Genomic DNA, 22,112 nt, shown 5'->3' on the forward strand with positions numbered 1-22,112 from the left:
ATCTTCAAATCTAAAGGGATAGGTAAATAGCAATAGAAAGATAAAACATTGGCATTGAATATGAGCCTCAATTCACTTTAATTAAGCAGCAACAATTAAACACTGAATAAGCAATGAGTATGGCTTTTTGATTAAAAGACCATAAGATTATATAAAGAAGTTTTTTTTGGATCTACTGCAGTCCACGGTAAAATATTGCTAGTAACGAATATTGCCAAACATTTATAAATTTAAAAGGCTGCTAGCTGCCAAACGGCTGAACGTACAGATCATGCCCACACACTGTTTTAGGCGGCATAAGAAGCTTTTTAGTGAAGCTTTCCCTGTGCATCATTGGATCTTGGCTATTCCAGATTATTTGCAGGCCTTCGTATACCGCTTAAAATGGTGTGCGGGTATGATTTGTACGTTCAGCCGTTTGACAGCTAGCAGCCTTTAAAATTCATAGATTTATGGCAATATTCGTTAACAGCCAGCAATATTTTACCGTGAACTACAGTAGATCCGTTTTTTGGCGTTATCCTCTTAGAAATTTTTTTTTCAACTTTTTTCAATTTTGTACCCCCCCCCCCCCCCCCCCCCAACTACCGACGAACAACTATTTTAGGTAAGGTTAGGTTTTAGGCTAGGGAGCCGAGCGCTGCGGCTAGGCAGGCAAGGTGGCCGAGCGCTGCGGCTAGGCAGGCAAGGGGGCCGAGCGCTGCGGCTAAGCAGGCTAGCGAGCCGAGCGCTGCGGCCAGAGTTCATAGTTCGCTGTCGGGGGGGGGGGGGGGATAGGGGGTACTCAAATTTTCAATATTAAAAAAATAATTTCTAAGAGGATAATACCCGTTTTTTTTCTTCAAAAACTGTTTTATATCAGGAATTATTCAACGAGCTAATAAGGCCATAAAGCACATCCAGTTGTAAGGTAACTAAGATAATAAAAACAATCATTCATTTTTGAAAATTTTATTAATATTTCATGGTCACACATTCACATTATTAATAATGGAAAATTTAATAAATATTATGAAGATTAATAAATGAACAAAAAAAAATATTATCATGTATTTCATATGATATTTGATTAGATATTCTTTAGTAAAATTATCATCTCCCAAAATCAAATTAAGATTTACATTATTGCAGGCTGAGAGATATTAGAAAAACACAAAACTAAAAATAAATAAACAGCCAGGGATCTTAAAGGATAAGAACAATAAAATGTTGTACATTATCAATGATGAAAAACAAAATTACCCCTTCTCTAGATTTAAATCATTGTTTGAAAAGTTTCGACGATATTCTTTGAACGAGATTATCAAGTTTTTATATAAGTACCCAAATTGAGCAAACAAATAAGCATATTTAACTTTGGGTACCAGGGTAATTTACAGTCAAATGTCCCCTCCTACCTTGATAAAAAAAATGAGCGAATAACCATAAAAACTGAGATAATTCCGTTTCCGGTGATTCAGATATACTACCTCTAGTTATAGTATAGATGTGCTTCAAATAATATAAATATTTACAATCCCTGTCAAAACTATTGGCATTATACCGAAATGTCAATTTTAAAAGTCTAGGTCAACTATATTGCTTTAATGTATAGTGTTCGTTGCCTACAGAATTTCGAGATGCTTTATTTTAATAAATTTTTTGACAATAATTACTGACATAACATCGACATATCCAGAGTCTTATGGAATACATATGTTGACATGAAAACTACACAATATTTTGACAGGGATTTAGATGATACAGGAATAAAATTTTCTTTTCTCAGCCATTTCTTCAAACGCAAACTTCCTCGCCTCCTAAAAATAAAAAAGAGATGATTTTAATGTCATTCCAAGTAAATATGTTTAGACTTTGAAAAGACGGTTGTCTGGTTTCTTTGGAATCAAGTCGAGTCAACAGTGTATGTAGGTAAGTATGCATTTAATCGGCATTTTTGTTCATGTTTCTTTAATATCAATCAAGAGCGCTCTAACTTTAGCTTTGTTAATACTCCTTGTTTACTCTTATTCATTAGCTTCGCCTTTCAGGATGTTGGTATTCTTGTTAAAATGTATTTATCTACACAACATGATGAATAAATAATAACAAAATGTGAATTTTCAATATGTAAAGACAATAAACTTATTACTGGAATGTTTGCAATTTTTAAGGGTTGCTCGCCCCCACCTTCCTCCCTCCTACAACATCTTTTTAAAAAGCCTTTTTATTGATCCTATGGGGAGTCATGACAAAGAATGTGCTTCGCCAGGGATCTAAAGGGATAATACAATGGCCAATAAATTGATATATATTCCCAATGATGATGACTAAAAATACTCCTTCTATACCTCAGAATTAGTGGTTAAAACGTTTGGACACTTTAGGAATCAACAAATAAAAGTCCCCAAGGTTTTGAACCAACGAACAAGAAAACGTTATTACAAAACGTTGGGGACTAGTGTAATAAACAAGTCAAATGTCCCCATTCTCCATGGCTCTTGGCTATGCGGAGCTCTCTTTAACCCTTTTCAACCCAACTCAAAAAAAAGCCTCACCTATAGTTATAAAAAGTCGAGCTGTTTAAACTGAAATTAAGTTACGGGGCATAGTTTTATGGTCTACTTGCGAAATTGGGGATTCTTCCCAAATAATTTTGCAAGAATTTGCAATACTTGAATATTTTGATAAGAATTGTGATGTTTGTATTTACATTTACCCAGGGATGCCAGGGATAGGACTATTCAGGAGAAATATATTTATACTAAAATTTTGCTCTAAGAGCTTATCAACAAGGATGACAACATCCATAAAAGCGAAGCCCTTAAAGGGTAGGACAAACGAACATTAACACTTGTATAGTGTCAAAACTGAAAAATCAGAATATAAATGAATAAGAGTCAAAGCAAAATTGTAAGTAAATTTGTTGAAAAACTGCTTGATACTGGAAAATTTTTATGGACATACTTACATTTTTAGGACTTGATTATAGAGTTGCTTCGCTTAATACATTATACTTTGTTGTACCAGGAATCAATATACCAAAAATCAGATCAATCCGATGATTAGATCACATAAAAATTTGTTGTTAAAAAAGTAAAAAAATCAACATGTTTAAAATGGACGTACGGACATTTTGGTAATAATTATAGAGTTGCTACGCTTTCTAAATCGTACCTAATTACTAAAGGAATCACCATGCAAAATTTGAAATCGATAGGACAATTCTAACATGCCTAAATTAACGGAAAAAGCTATCCGTTACGGACGTACGGACGGACGGACGGACGTACGGACGGACCGACCTTAATTATAGAAAAGCTTCGCTTTTAAAAATGAAAGGAAAGATAGAGGTGTAGATTAACTTTATTGATGTTGTCATGTCCCTCCATATCATATCGATTTTCTACATGCAATTGGCTGCGCCCCTTATCTTTAAAAGCTGCATTATAATTCCATTTATCTTTTTATTGTGATAAGAAGATGTTTTTATGTTGGTAACTGTTATAAACAATGCAAGATGAACTATCGTCCTTCAAAACAGCTATAATCCATCCTGGATCAATACAAAGATTCTCAGAAAGTTTGAGTCTTTCAGTAATGCTGTTATAATGTTATTTGAAATTAGTAGGGAATAACCTTTTTTTCTCTTTATTTTCATCCCTTTTCCATTTCTTTTCTATTTACTTCTTCTTTCTCTCTCTCTCTCTCTCTCTCTCTCTCTCTCTCTCTCTCTCTCTCTCTCTCTCTCTCTCTCTCTCTCTCTCTCTCTCTCTCTCTCTCTCTCTCTCTCTTTCTCTCTCTCTCTCTCTCTCCTTATTCTCACTCTTTAGAATTTAAAGTAAAATCTGCTTTGGATTGATAGCTTTCATTTTCACTTTTCAATCAAATATAATATTTTACAACAGAGCTGGATCTTTAAATCATTTCAATGGTGCGCTAAATCGGAGTGCTAGTTATACTAGTTGACATACAATTTTATGGATTTAGGTCGACTCTATGTCATAACATGTCAATAAATATCTACTACCAAGCCTTTAATAAAATGATAGCAAAATCATTTAAGAGGCTACTTTGAACAATTTTTTCTTCACAGAATTTTATGGAAAATGGCTATTTTTATTTTTTAAAGCGAAGCTATCTATAATTAGGGTCGGTACGTTCGTCCGTAACGGATAGCTCTTTTTGTTGATTTAGGCATGTTAGAATTGTCCTATCAATTTCAAAGTTTTCATTATGATTCCTGTAGTAGTTACGTACGAGTTAGAAAGCGAAGCAACTCTATAATCGTTACCAGAAAGTACATACATCCATTTTAAACATGTTGCTTTTTTTTACTTTTTAAACAACAAATTTATATGTGATAGAATTATCCGATTGGTCTGATTTTTGGAATACTGATTCCTAGGACAACAAAGTATATTGTTATAAGCGAAGCATCTTTATAATCAAGTCCTTAAAATGTAAGTATGTCCTTAACAGTATCCTATAACTAAGCAGTTTTTCAACAAATCTAATTAAAATTTCGTTTAGACTTTTATACATTTATATTCTAAATAATGAGTTCTGACACTCTACTAGTGTTAATGTTCGTTTGATTTACCGTTTCAGAGCTTCACTTTTATGGATGTTGTCATCCTTGGTTTATTAAAATATTACCTAAGAAGTTATATTTTACTGACTGGATTATTTCTGCTTTCTCTTCATCTGAAAAAAAATAATGTAAATAATTGAAACAATTATAACAATAGCCTACAAACGTAAGCTAATAAATCACTGAATGTGACTTTTGGTTGAATAGTTAGCAAAATTTATAGCCTTTTTAAAAAATCCTCAGTTGATTTTTCATTTTTTTGTGACTATAAATTTTGAATACTTTTATTATACTTGGTTGGTTAATTTGAAACTAGAAGTGTCCAAACTGTTTAACCAACAATTTGGATTTGTAGAAGGGGTAATTTTTTTGCCTTCATTTAGGATGTATATCAATTCATCGTTCATAGTCTTATCCCTTAGGATGCCCGACCCCCACCCCCTATGTACTCCCTAAACTAAGATAGTGGACAAAATAATGACATATCTCCCGGTCATAAGCCGTCATGAGTCAGGTTGGAAGGGTGACGCAAATTTCAGATCCCAGATTTTGCGATTTGAAAAAAAATTCTTTATATTAAAGCAAAATAAATAATCTTGCAAGCATCGTTTTTATCTTATAGAGAAAAATAGTAAATCAAATAGCGAAAACTGAGATCTGACATTTGCGTCACCCTTCCAATGTTACGCATGACCGCTACGACCGCGAGACGTGGCATTACTTGGTCCACTATCTAAACTAAAGTGTAAAGTTAAGTTCCTTGTGACTAACCGACAGACGCTAATACTTATAGAGTAGCTTAGCAGCCAAACAAATGCAAAAAAGTGATGAAAAGAAACACATGAAAGATAAAAAGAATAATTTTATTTATAAAATTTGGTTTGTCATACGGAAAATGCATTTTCCATTTAAAAATTGTTTGCAACATCCCCACTTTCAATAAAGTGTACCATATCAAACCCATCAATCTATAAATATTTATATAGTCTGTACGTGTCAAAGCATGTCTTTGAAAAATGATTTTCACGGCGACTAAGGGGATTTTTGGTGTATTGTCTAACAAAAAAGGTCCCAAGGGACATACCTATCAGCTTATACCAACAACGAAACTAATTAAGAAAAAATTACAAAACTATACGTGATCTTCAGCTGTCGTTGGGGTCAACGCATAGTAGAACTGACGACCTTTTTTTCTGCCCCCCCCCCCCCCTCCCAAAAAAAAATAATATTATTTTAGATTTATTTCGCTTGTTGGCTACAATTTCCTGCATACAAATTATGAGAAAGCTGCAATAAAAATTTTTAATCCGCGAAAGATGTGAAACCTAAAAATTGGAGGTTTGATAAGAAGAGAGGGGGGGGGGATTTTTGGTCCTTAATTTGCTAAGAGGGATGGCTCAAAATTGTTTGTGCTGTTCTCCTAACAATTTGTCGATCATTCAATGTAGAATATCAGCTTTACGAAATAAAACTTTTTGCGAGTGTAAAAAGAAGAAAAACACCAAAAAAAGAAGAAATTCCAGGTAGGGTTAAACAACTTTCACCTGTCATAACCCTACCCCTTAAATGTCTTTTTTTAGGGGGGGAGTTGGAGGGGGGGGGGGGGGGAGGGGTAAAATTACAATTTCAGGCAACTTTAATCACCAACCACTCCCCCTCCAAAAAAAATCTTAAAACTTGTACAATCCCCGATTTTCTGTGTACTATTTGTTATTAAGTGAGTAAATCATATTTTATATAATAGGATTAAAGATTAAAGAAAATATATTTCATTTGCTAAATATGCTACAAGATTTTGAATTATAGTGGGAACATGAAATTCAACAATTTAGAGATAAGATTGAATTGAAAAGCAATTGTTACAACTTAATATTATAATAACACTCAGAATTTACCTTTGATACAACGAGTGGCTGCGCTTCTTACCCAGTATTAAAGGGAAAAAAATACTTTAACAGGGGAAAGGAATTATATAGAATATATTTTACTGATAATTGTTTGAAACATTATTAGTTCCTTCAGTAAAAAAAAATTCCTGATTTTTATTAGACACCCTCCCCATATCACTCTACCATATTTAAATTTGATGACACCTTTCCTAGCAAAGTCTTGAGCACGCCCTTATTGAAACGTTGTACATAATTTTCAGTAAAGTCTTTTATCCAACTTTCAGTTGAAAATTCCAACCTTTGAAAAGCAAAGTTTTAATCTAATATTGACAGAAATTACACATTAGATTAGGATTTGTTAGGCAGAAGTAAAATCACAATAAGGGGTTAGATATACCTAATCTATTGATCTGGTAATAGATAAATCTATTTTGCATTTGGAAGTGAAATTTTGTCTGTCTGTCTGATATATATTGTGAACAGCCTTTGATTTTAAACTTTTTATACAGATTCCTGTAACAATTAGGTATCATCTTAGACGATCTCAGGTCAGTTGAATTTGAGTTACCGATTGTGTACACAGTTTCCTCGGTGTTTCCTCACCCCATCATAACAATTTATAAATTATAGATTAAAAATTTTAATTTTTTTAATTTAGATTTTTTTAAAGTTTGAAACTTATTTTAGCTAGTAGTAAATATTGAGATAGGATGAGAAAACACCGAGGAAATTGTGTACACAATCGGCAACTCAAATTCAACTGACCCGATCTCTTACATTGTCAAAAGATAAATAGAAAGCAACAATTAATGTGGTTGTTGTTGACCTAGATTCAAAATCAGTTAATTGGACCAATGAGGAATAGTGAAGGTACAGTCCGTCCATTTTATTTGTTAGAATGTGTACACATATTGCAGTTATTTTATCATTTCATTGAATGGAATTATATCGTTAATCTTTAATATCATTGGAATGAATTATATGTAACTAAATATAAACAAAAAAATTTTCTGCTAAAAATAACTTTTAACATTTAAGCTTGATAGGTTATTGTATCTGACAGCCTATCTAAGGTTATAAGTGTATTACAGGAATTAACCAAGGATCTAAAGGGATAAGACAATTGTCGATAAATTGATGCACATACCCATTAACGATACACAAAATTATTTCTGTAGATTACAATTAGTGTTTGTAATTCCAGGACAAACGCAGGAGTCCTAAACGTCGGAATGGACAAACGCGCAGGTGTTTTAAAATATTAATTTAATTAGGTTTTTCTATACAGATTAGGTTTGGTGAAGATATGAATGTATAAATAAGCCCCCCGCAGGGGTTAGGCATTTAAAAACCTATAAGATGGTCTAAAATAGGTTAGGTTAGGTTAGTTTAAGTGTGCAATCCGACGTTTGTCCTAGGACCGTGTTTGTAACGTTTGGACACTCTACTTAATGAACTGACAAAAATTCAATAAAAGTCCCCAAAGTTGTTCACCAATATCCTCTCCCTCTCTGGGAATTAACATTGAAAATCTGTGAGCGTTATAGACAGACCTGTACGGGAAACTTGTAGAGTAGCGTCGTTACTATAAGATTGTTACCTTGTGCTTGATTATTAACTGTGCTGCTCGTCACCACAGACAGGATACATAGCAGTGCAATCACAAACAAAATTCCCTAAAATAATTAATTTGAGATTATTAGGCTGTTTCCCATAAAGTAACTGGTCGAGCAGGAAACCCCTTCACTTATTTTAATATAAATTGTTTTATATTTATTACTTTAGGTGAGGTTATGTTTTATTGGTTATTGGGGAGCCACACAGGGTTAGGTCACCCGCAGTGGCCAGGTATAAATAACACTATCTTCCATCTACTTTATTATTAATCTTTATACTAAAGTAACAGGATGTCTGTTTGTCTTTTGTCTGTGTGTTTAAACCAAAGGATCTCGCTAACCGCTGAACCGATCGGGTTCTCCTTAAGAGGGTAGCTTCTAATAGGTCTCGTAAGGGTTTATAACTATTTTGGGGGAGGGTGCCACAATCCTACCAAGAGAAAAAATTCACCCCCCCCCAAAAAAAAAAAAAAAAATTTACCCCTTCCGCCAATTTTTTTACTTTTTCTTTTCAAATCTAAAATAATAAATTTGGTTATCAAATTCGACTCTCCCCTCCTCAATTGCCCCTAGAGGCCTCTAGGGGCGTAGCCGCTAGTCTATTTAAAAAGTAAGGGGAGATTGTCAGGGAGTAAGGGAGGGGACAATGGGCAATTAATTCAATATAAGGAAACACTAAAAAACACTAAAAATGATAAATAATTAGTATCGACACTATTCTATAATCAGGGCGTAACTTTCGTCTTCTATCTGTATGTCCGTCTGTTTATTTGCCCAAGTCTATAACAAAAATCATAATTTTTAGTTGTGCCTGAAATAAATGGTTATCTGTCGTAATTCTAATTATTTACAGGTTTAAAAAAGCGTTCAATACTGCAAATTAATGGGTTTTTTTTAATAAAGAAGTGTCAACTTTTCAAAACCTTAAAGATTCGAAGCATCTTTAAAATTCCTATTCTCTGTAAACAAAAAAGATTTTTTTATGTTTTATCAGTTTTATATAAATGCAAATTAGTGATTGGAGAATTAAAATCTGTGACTGTAAGAGCGCTAGGGTACACAAAACCAGTACTCATGAACAAAAAATAAGTGCCTAGCCCTCGCTGAGCGCTGATAAAAATATTTTAGTCCTTTTCATTTTGTAGATTTGTCTTTGTTCAATTCCTGAACTTCTCATCTAAGAGGTGTTTCATCACTTACACAATGTCAGTTGACGGTTGGACTTACATTTTTAGTAGAATAGCTTTGATAATAATATCATTAATATACGCCACTGCATTTACTTAACAATATTTATTGAATATAAATAAGATTATATTATGATATTAGTATAATGATAAGATGATGATTGTTGGTGTTATAATGCAGCTAGCACTCATAGGCGGCTGCATGGTGTTACAATGTAGCCTGCACACATAGGCGGCTGCACTGGAATTATTATGCAGCCGGCACACATACAGAACTCGAACAAAAACTTTCTCTCCACAGAAAAGCTGACATAAATGAAAGCTTGACAAGAGACGTCATTCAGTTCCAGGATGAGGGATACAGATAATTTTGGGGTGGTTGGGGGTGTCCCACCCGCCCAAGAAAATAGTTATAAACTTTCCCGGAACCTATGAGAAGCTACCCTATAAAGGAGAACCCGATCGGTTCAGCGGTTAGCGAGATCCTACTTTGTATTATAGATACTAGCAGCCGGCAGCTAACATTCAGGGGCTCTATATTTAAAGGGATATAGAAGGGCAGAAAATTGACAAAATCCTCCCCAGACCTAGTTTTACAAATAAAATAGCATAAAACCAAATTATTGGTTCAGGGTTAGCGAGATCCTTCGCTATACAATAGGATATGATAGGATGGAGTGGATACAAAACGGCGAAAAACAGAACGGCGAAATTACAAAAAAAAGCAAATGTAACAACACGGCGAAATTACAAAACAGCGAAATTACAAAACAGCGAATGTTACAAAACGGCGAAATTACAAAACAGCGACTGTTAAAAAAAATATAACTATGTAGGTATTTATTTAATTTATTATTTAAACAAAGAGAAAACAAATTATACATTAAATCAATGAACAATTTATGTATCCAAAAACAAAAAACAAGTGAATTTTAAACAGTGTCACGGTTTCCAAATAGGAACTCCTTATGTTTTCTGGCTTATAGCTCTGGAAACTTGGAGCGAGCCAGGGCATCCTCCTCATTCATCAACCCGCGGATCACTGAGTAGTTAAAGTGGTTCGTTATTCTTTATGTATAAAGAAGGTGTATCAACTATTTTTTTTATAGCTAGCCGGTTCTTTTAGTAAGTAGTAGATGTAAAATTTTTCATAGAATTCAGATATGCAATCGGTTTTTTTGTAGACCTCTTATTTTTTAAGTAATTTAAGTTTAAAAAAAAAAAAATTAAGTCGATTTTAAGGTACTAAAATGCAACAAAAAAAAGAAAGAAAATGGTCATTATGAACAAAAATAGTAAGATCTTTAATTTGACACCTTACTTTTTCAATTCTGTCAGGTAATTATTGAAAAAATCGATTTTTTTAAACCCACGAGAATAAAAACTTTGAACTTAATTTTATTATTTCACAAATAAAAAAATATGGGTTCATATATACCATTAGAATCAGAAAAATATTACGAATCCATTGTAAGCAAAATTGAAAAAAAATGTTTACAATATAGTATATAAACTACAATAAAAGGAATTATATGAAAATATCATATTATGTTGTACAGGCAACGTCTTAATTCTTCAATTGAGTATAAAAATGGGAAGGGGGTAAAGAGGGGGTAAAGAGGGGGTAAAAAAGGGAAGACAATAGTGTTGTCTGAACAAAAAAAATAATTGGCCATTTCTGTAATTTTTTAATTTTTTAATTTTTTTCAATTTTGCTTACAATGGATTCGTAATATTTTTCTGATTCTAATGGTATATATGAACCCATGTTTTTTATGTCTGTTTGAGAAAATATTTAGGTCTAAAGTTTTTATTATACCGAGGTTAAAAAAATAGATTTTTTCAATAATTACTCAACAGAATTTTAGAAGTAAGGTGTCAAATTAAAGATCTTACTATTTTTGTTCTTACTGACCATTTTCTTCTTTTATTTTGTTGCGTTTTAGTACCTTAAAACCGACTTAATTATTTTTTTTAAAAACTTAAATTACTTAAAAAATAAGAGGTCTACAAAAAAACCGATTGCATATTTGAATTCTATGAAAAATTTTACATCTACTACTTACTAAAAGAACCGGCTAGCTATAAAAAAAAAAGTTGATACAACTTCTTTACAAAAATTGGAAGATTTTCTTTTAAAATTTGAAACAATTTTTTTTAAATTTTTGATTGTAGATTTTTTTAATAGGTCCTATGTATAGTATATTATTTTTCCATTTAAGTGCAGTGGTTGGCGAGATCCTTTGCTATATATACACACACACACACACATCCTGATACTTTAGTAATTGGCATTCTAAAATCTTAGGTGGAATAGAAGGCACATAATCTTAAGACAGAGCCATATAAGAAAGGAAATTGGATATATCAAATATTTTTAAGAATATTTCAGACAGTTACAAAAGAAAGGATTTAAAAAAGGAAAGAGAAAGAGAGAAAGAAGCTTTTAGTGTGAAGATTTAAATGCTAAAGATAGGTTTAAATATACAGAAAGGCAAGAAAAGATGGATGTAGAGTTTATATTCTACTAGGTTTAGGCAAGGCGTATGAGAAAATATTGTCATACAGAGCTTTACTTTTTTTAAAACTAGCGGCTTCGCACCTAGCCTCTAGGGGCTTTGTCCAAAAAAGTTTTTTCAACTTATTGGTGTGTTTTTAGATTTTAAAAGAAAAAGTAAAAAAAAATGTTTTGGAGGGGGGTGTAGTCAATTTTCCCTTTTTAAATTTTAGTTTTAAAAAACAACTTTTTTTTGGTGGGGGGAGTATTTTTCATTTTTTGGGGGGGTTGGGGGTGTCCCCCCCCTCCAATAAAATAGTTTAAAACCATCCAAGGACCAGTAGGTATATTCCCTGAAGATTAGAGTCCAATCGGTTCAGTGGTTACTGAGATCTTAAGATTCAGACAGACAGACAGACATCGTACTACTTTGTATTATAGATATGTTTTCATTTAAAAGTTGAAAGCAGTGCACTGGGTTTTGCCACTTACCTGGGTTATTTGCGAATCGCACCCGAAAATTTTTACCTCCCTATTAGAATTTTTGACTATTAAAGTCCAACCTCAAACATGATCACTATACTCAAAAGTAAGAAAAGCGACTCATAAATTTTTTCACACAAAGTCTAAGGAGGATGTCACTTTTTTACCTTGACACCACCCTCCCTTCGCTGTTTATTTTTAGAGGGGGTGGGAGAGATAAGAAAAAGGAAACTTGTAAATTTAAAGTTCTGGTTTTGTTGGCCCCGAGGAACCGGTTTATATCCAATGGAAATGAATCTGAGCCATGATGAAAAACACTCATTAAAATTTTGAATGTTGTTGTGTATCCACCATATGGAATGGAATAAGATTGTCCGGAAATGAAAACAGGATTTATATTGGATCAAAATCATTTCCAAATATAGTTTCACTAAATTTATATATATATATTTAGCAAGGAAGGGATATGGCAATGGTAGTTAAATCAACTAAAAACCCTAACACCCAAAGGTGGAACTTGACAATCAGAATAAATGAGTTTTTTTTTCAGAGATCTAAAGGGATAAGACAATGGCCGAAAAATTAATGTTCTGTACATAACCAATGATGATATAGAGAATTAGATTACAATTAGTAGTTGAAACGTTTGGACACTTAACTTAATGAACAAACCCATCAAATTTCAATAAAAATTACTTAAATTTGTTAAGTCAACGAATAAGACTATAAAACTTTGTGGACTAGAGTAATAAACAGCTTAATGTCCACTCCCATATTGTTTCTTCGACCCTAACCTTACATTTTCAAAATATAGAGAAACATCTCTTACACTAAAGAAGCTGGCTGTGCGCATGTCCAGCAAGATCTCGAAAATCCCTGAACAAGTCTACAATTTAAAGGAAAGCTTAATAATTGTCCTTATCATGTTTTAGGCTATTTAACAGTAGTGTGCACCTGAGTAAAAAAGGGGAAGTGTCAGGCTTTTACAATTTTAATTTTAATTACTCCCTTCCCCTCTTAAAAATACTCCCACTAAAAAATCAATTCCTGAGCGCGATTAATTGTATTCTATATCTTAAAAGGTTTTTTATTGAAGGGTAGAAAGACCTATCAAGATCATTTCAGAATCAATTTTACCAAATATTTCGCTATAAAATTACTTTTTGGCAAATTAGAATTCACAACTCAAATAACCGCTTTTATGTTATTGATGCCTTCGCACCTAGCCTCTTTTAAAAGGGCGGGTGTTTATCACACCACCCTCCTCCCCCCCCCCCCACACCCACACATTATTGTTAAAAATACATTATCCTTTAAAATAAGAATATTTTATCTAATTATCATTTCTAAAATAAATTTTTGAATTAATGGTACATGAAGGTAATTATTGTAATTAATTGTTCAGGAATAACCTTAACTGCATATAAATTAAACCTAATTAAATCCAAGACAAGAAAACCTTTTGTACAGGGTGGTCCTTTAAATTCTGTCCCTTTTTAACAAGAATGACAACATACATAAAAGCGAAGCTCTAAAATTAGATTGTAGGACAAACAAACATTAACACTTATAGATAGTCAAAGCAATAACCTTAGATTTAATATTTCTATTATCATATACTATAGAAAACAGGATTTTTAGACATGATTTATTAAAAAAAAAAGTGAAATATTTTTTAAACTTATGTTCCCTTTAAAAATAACATCCTATAAAAAAATGCAACAATTAACTCATTCAATTTTCAAAATTTGAGCTTTTATTTGAAAAAATGTAGTTTTCTGAGCTATTGTTTTGCTAAGATTTTTTAGAGGGGTATAAAATTCCTTTAAAATTAATAGGAGACACCCTGTACGTACATTGTAATGTACATAAATCACTTACATTTAAACATTAAAGCATAATTAATGGAGAATTATTTCTGTATTCAAAGTTAGTCTGTATATTTTAACATGTCCGTAATTAGGACTTGAGGACAAAGGTAACTAATTAGTTGATTGTTAAAGTCAGGGATTTTAAAGGATAAGACAATGGACGATAAATCAATATACATCCCCAATGATGATAAACAAAATTAGTTTCTGTATATATTGATTTTATTATTTGAATAGATTAACAATTAATTAACTAAAAAGACAATGTGGATACTCATTTTAGTTTTGAGGGAGGGGGCAATTTTTTTAAACCCTCCAAGAAAATTACCTTAAACTATAGCATGAAATTGACCAACAAAGACACATTTTTAAGCTGTTAGTGAGATCTTTAACTACACCATAATGGACAAACATACTTGGTTCTACTTTGTATCATAGAATGTAAAAATCATTATTCGCAAAAAAACTGTATTATATACTTACCAGAATAACATGATCTGCATATATGAGTATCTTCGCTGCCTCGGAACTCAACATCTAAATTTAAAAAAAAACAAGGATAAGTTAATTTGAAAGTAGCGAAGAAAATTTTACAGATTCTTTGAAAAGAAAAAGATTTATTAGATTTTTTGTAAATACATCTCGTTGACTATTTGAGACTACTCACTTCTGCACATCTATTTGTTCGTTGAAACAACGCTTACAGTTCAGGACCTATTAAGCTTTACATTTTAATACACAGTGCTCGAGTATACTCTGGATGTTTTTTACGCTATTTTTCTAATCCCTTTTCAAATACAGATTCCATAGATGTTAGATGATTGTATTATATATTTCAGAGAAAACTCCTATTTGTCCTGTGGTAATTCTAAACTATTTTTTAGATATTTGTTTGGCTTTTTTCAACAAATATTAAATTATTAGGTTTACCCCGGCCCCTAGAGGGGCGAAAACTCAAATAAAGAATTAAAATGTATAAAAGACATTTATAGTAAGGAGGAAGCTATTATATCATTTAATGTGCATTATCAATACATTAAATACAAAGATGATATTATCCACAAAGGCGAAATATAATAGTAGAATATCAAAATGACATGGTTTTTCATCATATGTATGAATGGGAAAATGGTTGAAAAATTTGTATGAATTTAGGTCATTTCATAATTACATTTAAAGTTAGATTAAAACGGTTTCATTGTAAAAACAAAAACTAAAGACGATAAAAATGATTTCTTCTGCTGCTATGTCAGTTGTGCAACATAGATTATTAAAGTAAGGGGAATGTTTTGGCCTAAAATAGGCGCAATTTACTAACATGTAAATTAAGGACTACAAGTAAATGGTCGTGCAAGCAAAGGATTGATTGTCTGTTGGATTTTACTTAAAGAATTAACTTGGCAAATAAAAAATAAAAAGCAAAGTAAAAAACCTAAATTGTCCATTATTTTTTATATCTATCAGTACGAAAGGTTTGATTTTTATATTTTTTTCCTTTATTTGTCAATGCACTTTCAGGAAGAGAGGAAAGTTGTATTGTCCTTGTAACATACTCTGGACCACTCACATCCCTCTCAACCCTTGCACCAGCAAGACCCTGGTTGGAAGATTGGAAGAATTGCTAGAAGCCTGGGGATAGGTTTGTGATATTTTTTTAAAAATCAATTCCCAGTTATGTGCATTAATAACACCAAAATAGTCAATTAATCCCAGCCGACTTTATTTTCCACACAGAAAATGAGATAGAAAAAACAGAATGATGTGGGTCATTTTTACCCTCCTCCACTCGTACAACCAAGCCCAAAGGAAAACAGCACGAAACTTTTTTACTTCAATTTTTTGTTTTTTGAACATTTCCATCCGTAAGAACTCCATAGCATTAAAGTTTGGTTGAGAACTACCCCCCCCCCCCCCAAGAGAGATTTGATAAAGGGGGAGGGGGGAAGGTGTATTTATAGTTCAAAAGCCAGGTTATGGGAATGTTCCAGAAAAGTGATGGTGTGTTCAATCTAATTATATTTTCTTGATAAGGATTTTATGCTTCTACACTGTTTGACATTTTCCTGAGGAAAGTTCCTTTGTACTTTTTAAATGTGTATTGAGTAACTTTATTAATATCATTATCACTTATTCAATCATTTACTCATTAATTCATTATTTGATTAATTTTCATCCCACTTTTCCCTCTCATCTCTCTTTTTTTGCCCATTTAAAATTTCCTTACTTGACAGTTTATTTTTTTATTTCTTTTGGGGTTTGCTTTTTATATGAAAAGTTCTTTTTTATTTATTTAATTTTTTATAGATAACTTTGCTTCGCTACATATAATTTATTTGACTCCAGATGAAAATTTTGGGAGTTAAACCCCTCCCCCCCCCCGTACCAAAGAAAAATAAAATCGTATGAAGTTAAATCGAAAACAAAATTTTGTCAAATAAATAAAATCGTCTCAGTCGTTTGTGAGATTTTTTAGACAGACAAACACTTTACAATTTTAGTGATAATTTGGTAGCCAGAAAGTTCAATATTTTATGATTCTATCATAGATTTATTAGTTCTCTGTCAATATGGGTGCAAACCTTAAAAATAATAAAATTCTTTGTATATAACAACTTGGATGTGGGATGAATTTATTTTTATTTGTCCGATAAACGAGGAGTTATAATTTTCAGGAAAGCTTCACATTTAGTCTTCTTATTGATTAAGGTGGGGGGGGGTTGGAAATCACCAATTTTTGAACATTTGACAGCAAAGTACTTTTTTCCAATGTTTTGCTAGTGTTACTTACAGACCTACAGACAACGGATACTAAGATTTATACAACAAATTTAGAGTGTTAAACACTAGTTATAATTGGAAAACACTTTCGATAGGGTAATCAAACATATTTTTTTAGTTTAAAACACTAAAACATGTAAACAAAAAAATGTGGAAATAATATTTTAAGGAATGGGATTTACTAAAAGCTTTTAATGATACCTTGGTCTGGTTTAATCACATCAACTTTCAAAAATATCACATTCTGAAAACATTCTAAAATAAAAATATCATTAGTAGCGCAGCTTTAATATAATAAGGTAATCTTGGTAGTATATTGGCAAGCAAGGACGTTCAAGCTTGTTATTTTTTGAAAGGGGGTGTTAAACTCGGCTAGTAGAAATTAAATTTTAAACCTCAAATTGTTTTTTACCTGTAAGGAAAATGTAAATGTGTTTATACCTTTTTTGGGGGGGATGGGGGGGGGGAGGTAGATTCTTCCCAGAAAAAAACTTATTAACCTTCCCAGGACATCTGAGAAGCTATATTGTAAAGGAAATTTGTATCGGTTCAACGGTAAGCGAGATACTTTGGTACACACAGACACATATCCTGTTAATTTTATATAAGGATGATCATATTGTTCTTGTTATATAAACGAAACAAAAATCACTTTAGATTGCATTATCCATAGACAGACAGACAGACAGACTAAAAGTTTTATATTTTTGTTTTTTTATAAGTCACGCACCACTAAAATAAATTCAAAATATTTGCTATGTCATGTACCCCCAAAAGACAAATATTGTGTTTAATAAGGCACCCTTCTGTTTTACTAAAATATTTCTTCAAAATTTTAAGTCACAAAATCTCTGAAGATTCCGTTCATTTGCGGTTTTTTTTATTGTGGGGGGGGGGGTAGATAACTGCCAAGGGTGTCACGACGAACATGAACCTAGTAAAAGTGTCTGACTCTGATTATGACGTAAAAAAAGCCAATGAAAGGCCAGTATACACTGAAATTGACCAATGGTAAAATTTATAGAGGCCTCTCATTGGTTAGTTTTTTTTGACGTCATAATCTGAGTCAGCCACTTTTACTAGGTTCGACGAACATCATTAAATTAATTTTAATTTTGTAATGAAAATACTTCAAAATAATGGATTAGAACAGTTTCTCAGCCATGCTGAAATATCACGAATAGCATCGTATTACAAACAATTTTCCACGAAAATAAAATAAAAATAAAATTAATACCATTTTTGTTAACAATAAAAGTTTCAACCTTATCATTAATGTTTCATTCTAATATCTGCGGCAAGCTGTCTATAGTACGAAGCGATAAATATGTATTCTTGATTGTATTAAAGGAGAGTGTATAATATCTAGATATAAAGTTTGTAGGTTCATATTGAAAGGTTTAAGTTAGATATAAACCATATTCCATCAAATTTCAGTGATGAAGGGATAATAATTTATAATCTTTAGTTTTTTAGTCATGCTTTTTCTCCTTTGCCCGTAGCCTCTAAGGAGGAAAGACAAATAGCAAGATATTTATAAAAAATACCCTAAAAAGAACAACCTATTTCGACCAAGATCTTTAGTTTCAGATCTTTAGTATAGAAAAATTATAAACATAAATATTAATTCTTAAAGCTACAATAACAGAACTTTGATCGGTACAGAAAAACATGAAAAACTCTATGAAAAAAAATGTTCATGATAAGTGCCAAAGAATATGACATTTATTAATGGGCATACGAACGCACCTTTGAAGAAGAAAAGTTTTTAAAGTTTCACCAATAAACGGTTATGTAACTACTTTAAAATTTTCTTGATACTAGACTTTGTAAGTATTTATAAAAACAAAAGTTTTATAAAAATCATTAACGCTACTTTCATATTCTCTTTGTGCTAAAAATATGTCCAAAATAAATATTATCCACATATATTTTTTAGTGTTATTGTTAGTCTATTTTAATTTAATAAGAGCACTATCACACAAACTACCCTCTGGAACATTTGTCCCTCTCCCCTCTACCGGTACTAGGTTTTCCCTTTTTTTTTATTAATCTAAACTTCTTTTACTTTACAGCTCATAGTGCCCAAATATAGCAAAAAATGGTTATTAAAAATTTAAGCATTATAAGGGCAAACAAGAATGACAACATCCATAAAAGTGAAGCTCTGAATTTGAAAAATAAACTTTATACTGTTTACAAATATAATAATAATTAAAAGATATAATATATAAAATTGTAAACACTGGGCTAGAAATCAACCTTATTCGACATTCACTCAAAGCCCCAAAAATAATGGACTTAAAAGTGTATTAAACTGTATATAAGACATTTGCGAATATATTGATACCATTAATTTGCCTCTTAGATAGAAAAAAGTATGTTTTTTAATATTTTTCTCTTGCTACAAATCAAATTTCAAATTTGAGTCACCAAAAATGCTAAACTAATTTTTGCTCTAGAAGAATCAATTTTTGGAGTTAGAAAGTGCTTAATACCTCATTTTAATCGCCTGGCATTGCTTTATAATATACAGGTAATGACTTGGTTTTTTATGGAACAGCTGACTAAAAAATCGAGGTTTTGTGATAAACCCACTTTTGTTGTTGCTCCATAAATGATATTTTTTTTCCCAATTTTTTTGGCTGTAAAGAAGCTTTATATATTCATATAACATCCACCTAAATTTGACTTTTGGTATTTTATTTGTAACATCACCAGAGGGAATTGAATTTTGGAAAAAAAATATCAATTTATATTTTACACTGCTATGCATTGTTCTTGTTCTTGTTTCTAAAAAAAATTTATATTATAAAAAAGAGAATTATTTAACGCTTCTATAGGTATGTTTATCATTTTTCTAGGCTTAATATAACTATAATTACACCATTTTAAAGTTAGACATCATAACATATTAACACAATTATTGAATCGGTCTGTATTATTATGCTGGCAACTCTTAAAACAGCTGCATTTCATTATCCTATTATATTAAGTAGTAATCTTTGTTGTCTTTAGCTTAAGATTTCGACAATTACATTACCTATTGAGTTCTGTGTTTTATGGATGCTTCCTATAGGACCCTGGATAGTTTTGGAATTTTGAAAATAATATCAATTTATATTTTACACTGCTATGCATTGTTCTTGTTCTTGTTTCTAAAACATACTTTTATAATTAAAAAGAGAATTATTTAATGCTTCTATAGGTATGTTAATCATTTTTCTAGTCTAAATATAACTATAATTCCAGCATTTTTTAAACATCATTATATTCAAGTTATTGTAATTTTTAAATAAAATATCAATATCAAGAACTATTGGAACAATTTTTACCATGCAAAACAAGGTGTTATAAAGTGTAGGATCCCTCACAATATCTATCTGTCTGTCTATAATGCATTACACATGTAATGCTAATAGAGAGGATGCTATAAGAGTGCTCTTATAATGTGAACTTCTCATAATTGAATGGGCTTCCTGAAACCAGAGACCATAAAGTTGGCCTAGTAACTACAAGGGGGAGTGCAGGAGTATCCAGGGGGAGGTGCTTGTAAAAGGGTAATTTTTTTAGGGATGGGGGTAATCACCCCCCTTAATATATTATGGGGGGTATAAACCCAGCCTTTTAAATTTTTTTTAATAGGAGTAAAGAAAATCCTTAAAACTTACAAATCTAGGAATCAAACTAGCACCCCAACCAATAATCAGTTCCATGCCAAATGTAGGAGTGGAAAAACATTGAAGGGACAAATGCATGAGTCCCAAACGTAAGAGTGGAACAAACGCAGGAGTGGGACAAATGTTGGAGTGGACAAACGCAGGATTTTTGGGACAAACGTCGGAGTGGACAAACACAGGAGTCCCAAACTTTTTTTTCAATTTTGAATTTTTGTTTACAAACACAGCCCCCCCTACCTTCGTCCCGTTACTTTTCTTAGTTAGGTTAGGTTAGGATATAGGCTAGGGGGCTGAGCGCTGCAGCCATAGTCATTATTTTGTAGACAGGGGTATAAAAAATTTCAAAATTGTTATATTATTAAAATAGTAGACACTCCTAGGTTTTATTTAAGCAATGTCCACTCCAATGTTTTCCACTCCCATGTTTGTCCACCTTGATGTTTGTCCACTCTGACGTTTGTCCCATTCTTACGTTTGTCCACTCCGATGTTTGGGACTCCTGCATTTGTCCACTCCGATTTTTGGGACTCCTATGTTTGAGGTAGAACCCCAATAAGTAAATCTCAATAAAACTTGATAAAATTATGCAAAATATCAAAGTATTCAATCCCTGAATTTCAACTATCTATCTTGAATAGGAGTAGAGAAAATCATGAAAACTTGAATTGTAGGAATCGATATAGCCCACCCCAGTTTTTTGGCAAATCCTAATGAAACTTGATGAAAATATGGAGTATTGATAGAGAGAGAGAATATTCAATCCATGAAAATTTAAGCCTTCTATCTTTTATAGAAGCCGAGAAAATCTCGTTTTCCCCTTTCTGTCTCAGACAGACAGACATACCAATGGACAGACATACAGATGAATGGACAGACAATGGACGGACAAATATTTTGAATTATAGAGTAGCTTCACTACTAAAAAACTAAATAGGATAATTGTTGTACACAAATTGATTTCAGTATGTTTTAAATGAGCTTACATAATCAAGGACGTCCAAGCTTTTTGATTTGGGGGGGAAGGGGGGAGGGAAATTTGGGCATCCCCATGTTTATTTTGTGGGGTAATCTTTATATAAAAAAGGCAAGGACGTCAAGCTTTTTATATTTTTTTTTTTTTTTGGGGGGGGGGGAGAGGGGAAGATTAAAAATTAAAAATTTAAAAATTATGGGGTTGCCCCAAATTAATTAATAACCCTTAACCCCCTAACCCCCCCCCCCCCACCGGGACATCCCTTTACATAAAGTAATGATTATAAAGTTGCTAAGTACCTTACTACTACAAAAATCATCTTCCAACATTTAAGATTAATTCTAAAACGCCTGAATTAACAATAAGAGCTAACCATGCACAGTGCCTTCGAAGGTGCTTTGACTTAAGTGTCAGAACCTAAATTGGGACATAGTGCATTTCATTACCCTAGGTTAGGTAACTTCATTTCACTTTTCAAAAAAATCTAAAATGCAGCGGTTTTTGAGAAAATTAGATTTAAAAATTTCTAGTTAAATTTTCACCCACTAGGAGTTACCGCATAATC

At 32.1% G+C, this 22,112-nt stretch overlaps 1 long non-coding RNA gene across 1 annotated transcript; it reads right to left on the minus strand.

Moving 5' to 3' along the window:
* Positions 1 to 1,054: 1,054 nt before the first annotated feature.
* Positions 1,055 to 17,151, minus strand: LOC145330681 (uncharacterized). Its single transcript, XR_013883550.1, has 5 exons — positions 17,096 to 17,151; positions 14,600 to 14,653; positions 8,063 to 8,138; positions 4,639 to 4,686; positions 1,055 to 1,799 (listed from the first exon to the last, which is right to left on the minus strand). It is a non-coding gene; the product is annotated as an uncharacterized LOC145330681 (long non-coding RNA).
* Between the last annotated feature and the right edge of the window lie 4,961 nt (positions 17,152 to 22,112).

This window comes from Acartia tonsa, chromosome 10, assembly GCF_053477335.1.
Source record: "Acartia tonsa isolate MP-2025a chromosome 10, ASM5347733v1, whole genome shotgun sequence".
Taxonomy (NCBI): Eukaryota; Metazoa; Arthropoda; class Copepoda; order Calanoida; family Acartiidae; genus Acartia; species Acartia tonsa.